The 5,075-nt window shown below is 34.0% G+C and overlaps 1 non-coding gene across 1 annotated transcript; it reads right to left on the bottom strand.

Moving 5' to 3' along the window:
- Positions 1-4,138: 4,138 nt before the first annotated feature.
- LOC141634636 (small nucleolar RNA R71) lies at positions 4,139-4,245 on the bottom strand. The gene has a single exon (XR_012539362.1). It is a non-coding gene; the product is annotated as a small nucleolar RNA R71 (small nucleolar RNA).
- Between the last annotated feature and the right edge of the window lie 830 nt (positions 4,246-5,075).

The following is a 5,075-nucleotide window of genomic DNA, read 5'->3' as shown; positions in this document are numbered from 1 at the left end:
GGTCCCTAAAAGTCACACCTAAAGGATGTGTTTGAGAGATGTGATTGTATGAAAATATGATCACATTGATGCCTTATGACTAAAAGGTTAGTCCATGTATTTGACTAAATAGTTAGTCAATGTGATGATGAGACGATTATTTAATACAATTAAATAATATTAGCTGAGAGGGATTAACTCTTAATTCGTAAAATTTAATATAAACTGTTATATTTAATTAATGTATATAATGTTAGCTTAAACGGATTAAGACGTTAATTCGTAATTAAATGTAATCAGTTATATTTAATTAGCAAATTATAAATATGCGATATTTATAGTTAATGTATATTATGCGGAATTGTCATAATAAAATGTTGACAGACTGGTATTAATAAATCGACTACAAACTGTTGTGTGTAGACTTAATAATACATGCCGACATAAATATGACAATTGAAATAAAATACACATTTATACATTACATATACCAACCTAAAATAAGAAGATATTTTTTGTTTCCTTATTTTTTTTGTTGGTGTGAAAAACCAAAAAGAGTAAAAAGAGGAAGAAAAATCTTCCCCTAATTACTCTTCATTTACACGGTTACAAAGGGAGGAAAAGGAGATGATTTTTATCTTAATTCTCTTTGACCTAATTTTCTCTCATCACAACAAAAACCCTAAAAATTTCTAAACATTTTGGGGATCTATTCTAGCAAGAACAAGGGCTTTTCTCATCACATTTTGGGTGCAACGATTAGGAGAATATCGATTTCGATATTGTTCTTTGGCCAAATTTGCTAGGATCAAAGGTTGATTCTTAATCTCTATTCCTTTTGTTTATGTAAATTCGGTTATGACTAGTTTTCATTATTATAATTTCGTTATAATCCTAATAATCTTAAAGGAAGTATACCGATATTTCCAATAAGTGGTATCAGAGCATAGGCAACAAAATTATTTTGTATGATTTTCATAAATGGTTATAAACAAAAAAAAAAGAAAAAAAAAATTGAAGAATCGCAAAACAAAATTTCGGCAGTGGGGTTTTTTATTTTTGCCGAAATGATTTTTTTGATTTTTGATGTTCTTGTTTCCATTTTGATTTATTCATATTGTTGTTTTAATTAGTTAAGATGATAATATGATAAATTTGTAGATGTTTTGATTTAATTAGAATTAAATTGAAATGTAAATGGAAATTGTTTTTGATTAATGATGATTATTTGTCTTTGCTATATAGATTTTGGCACACATGATTAATAAATTGTTGTTTAAGGTCATGTTTCATTAATTTAAATGTTGATAATTATGCCAATCTTGTTCTAATAGCAACTTTAAACAAATTTTGTTCATCTTAATGTTTTTTTTCTAAAGAAAAAAAAATGGGCTGTTTTGTTTTTTTTTTTTTGAAAATGCCGAGAGCACCAAAGAAAAAAAAACCTGTTTTTTTTGTTTTAGGGCTAACAGCCGAGAAAAGAAAAAAAAAAGGTTGTTTCGTTTTTGTGTATATGCCGAGAGAAAAAGAAAGAAAAATAATTTTTCTGTTTTTTTCGGTTTTTTTGTGGATAAGCCGAATTAAAAAAAAAAAAAAAATTTGATTTTCGGTTTTGCCATGAGCTATTAATAAATTTTTATTTTTGGCCAATATTATTATACATTATTTATAATGTATGATTGTTTGTTGTGAAAAGGTTCACAAATTTGAGATACCCAAATTATTTTAAAGAGGTTTAAAATAATTTTAGATTAATTCATATTACAAGTTAATATGTATAAAGATTGGAATTAATGTGAGTAATTGAGGAATTGTCACATAATTTGATCATTTAAATAGGTGGTTTGGATAAATTACTTTACATAATTAAGGAATTATGTCTTGAATGTTTAATTTTTAGTTGATGCATTTTTATTTAGTTGAATGTTTTGTTGATAAGTGCATATTTTATATACTTTCATCCCCTATATTAGCTTCATTTTATTTGTTAATTAGCACTTACCATAGTGTCATAAGCTAATATTTGTTGTTCTAGTGTATTTGCTTGTCTTAACATGTTTTTGTAGGAATCTAAGCATTTAGAGCCTTTTTCCTATCATTCTATACACTAAGTTCATTAAGCTAAACAAGATCAAGTGTTGGACTAAGCATGGAGCATTGGATTGGGTTTTGCATGGAGAAATTGATGGATTAGTATGAGTAATGCAAATGTTGCCAGCAATCAAAGTCAAGCCCAACTTCAAAGTCCAATACAATGGGAAAGCATGCCATTCTAAAAGTTCCTAAGATGCCAAATGCTAGCATTAACGGGGTGATTAATCGCACAATTAATCAGCAACATTGGATACCCTTTGTAATTAAGAGGAGAATTAAGGGAATTAACCGAGAAACACACGACCCCGATCGGGGCCGCATATATCTTCAATGTTTACGTTTCTTCTTCCTCTCCTATAAATAGGAAAGGTGTTCCAAGGTCTTAGGCATCCAATTTTTATGTCTCACTTTTATTCTTCATAGCCTTAAGCAATATAATCTCTCAATAGTTTTCATATTAGTTTACAAATTAGTTAATCTTGTAGTTCTTAAACATTTGGTTCTAAGTTATTTCAAGCTTTTGGTTATACATTGTTCTTCCATACAAGTTCTCTACTTTTAAGGTATTTCTACTTATAGTTTATATCTCTACATTTCTAATTCAGTTTATACATAGTTTATAATTAAATAATTTGTTTAGATTAATTTAGTTTATTTCCTCCACATGTTAAATCAATTAGTTTATATAAATCATATAATTATGTTCACCATTTCTCTTAATTTAGTTTGCAATTTACATTTTAGTATGACTAGCTAAATTTCCTAGTCTAAGGGCTAGGGGAGCCATGCATAAATCAAGTATATAACATGATAAAATAGATTAATAATAATATTGATCATATTGCTTCTATCACATGCTTGTGTCACAATGTTTAATCTTTGTTTAGGGCCCTATTCAATTGATTAAGTTTGTTTATTCGTTCTATAAGTTGAGAGGCACGGAATTGAATTAGACTAAGCACGGATAGTAGGACGACCTAGTCATGGACGAGAGTTTCTCTAGGACCCGGTCTAAGGTTGACACTAATATCGAAGGTGGGTGTCTTTAAGCCTAAGCAATTGACAATGTTATTAGTACCGCATTTATCATGATCGTATATTTACCCTTGCATGTGTGACCCGAACCCCTTAGACTCTCTTTTATCATATAATTTACATCATTATTGTTATTAATCACCAAACAATCAAACCAACCCAAATCAAAATCGACCTTGATAAGAATCTACCCATAGCAATTCACGAAGTAATTCCCGTTTCCTTGTGGTTCGACCCCTATTACTACATTAATTTGTGTTTAGGGAATTTTATCTTTGCATAGGTACGCGATAAGCCTATCAAATTTTGGCGCCGTTGCCGGGGAAACGGTTTTATTGCTTTTTGAATTGTCGATTTTTACCTTGTTTTTTGTTATCTAGAGGAACACTTGTTCCTTGAGACCGTTACTTATCACTTCTCTAGAAATTGTTGTCTTATGCCCAGGTCCTCTCGTAGTGGAGAATTGCTTTCACCGGATTCCGAGCCTGAGAAAACCTTTAGGAGAAGACGACGTTTTTGGAGGGAAGTGAAAGAAGCCACTTCTGCCATACAAGTTGAAAGTGCTAGAAAGTCTTACTTAGACGATCTAGAAGCCCTTGAAGAGGAGGAGGTTTCTTGTTCATCATCCCCACCACCATCACCATCTACTACCAAAAAGATGGTGAGACTTTTCGATCACTCAAAGCCCACCGCGGCTATGCTTCCGGCCGGAATCACAACCACTCAAATCACCGCGCCGGACTTCGAGATCAAACCGGCTTTTATTAGCCTTGTGGAGAGAAAGCAATTTGGAGGAAGTCCTTTGGAGGATCCCAATTTGCATGTGCAAAACTTTTGTGACTATTGCTCCATGATCCGTCAAACGGGCGTCACCCAAGCCCAAATAAGGGAAATACTTTTCCCTTTCTCTTTGAAGGACAAGGCTAAGCTTTGGATCAATAGCCTTGACCACACCACCTTGGGAATCACTAATTGGGAGACATTGGCTCTTGCTTTTTATCAAAAGTTATTTCCACCGGAGAAAACTCAAACTTTGAGGAGCCAAATTACCGGATTCCGTCAACAAGCTCTTGAGAGCTTATATGAGGCATGGGAGAGGTACAAGGAGTTGCAAAGGCAATGCCCACATCATGGGCTAGTTGATTGGTTTCTAGCAATAACATTCTACAATGGATGTTGTGCCGAGTCCCGAAGGATTCTTGATTCCGCCAACAATGGGCGGTTTGATCAAATTGACACCGATCTTGCTCATTCCACGATCGAATCTATGGCGATCCATGATGCCCAATATGTCAATTCCCGAGTTGTGCCATCCAAAGGTAAAGAAGAATCCTCTAACAACTCCGTTTTGCTAGCTCAAATTGCCTTGCTCCAACAACAATTGGCGGAGAGAGATGCTAAAGATTCCATTCAACAACTCAATGTTGTGTCTTCAACGAGCCAAATCATCGATTGTGATGGATGTGGAGGTGCGGGCCACTATGTCGCTCATTGCCGAGCTCCTATGGAAGAGGTAAATGCTTTTCAAGCTCTAAGACAAAGTTCATATCCACCGGGTACATTTTCCAACACATATAACTCGAATTCAAAATTTCATCCAAACTTGTCTTACACTAGCAATAATGTGCTTAACCCTCAACCCCCACCACAACAAAATGCCTATGTTCCTCAATAACAAAAGTATATCCCTCCACCGGGTTATCAAAATAAACAAAGGCCCCCACAAAACAACTACCAACAAAATCCACCACAAAATGGCCAACAAAACAATCAAGGAGTGGGTAAGCTCGAGGGCATGATAATCCAAATGCAAAGGGACTTGTTGACTCAAATTCAAAAGAATGATCAAGCTCATAGTGCCGCGGTCAAGATGTTGGAACAACAAGTGGCTCAATTAGCCGCTTCTAGCTCTCAAAGGAAGAACGACCAACTACCTCCCCAAGGTGAGCAACCACATGAAACCGCTA

This window comes from Silene latifolia, chromosome Y (genome assembly GCF_048544455.1).
Source record: "Silene latifolia isolate original U9 population chromosome Y, ASM4854445v1, whole genome shotgun sequence".
NCBI classification, from domain to species: domain Eukaryota; kingdom Viridiplantae; phylum Streptophyta; class Magnoliopsida; order Caryophyllales; family Caryophyllaceae; genus Silene; species Silene latifolia.
Note: the sequence above shows the minus strand (reverse complement) of the source record. Positions and strands in the feature narration are given on the sequence as shown.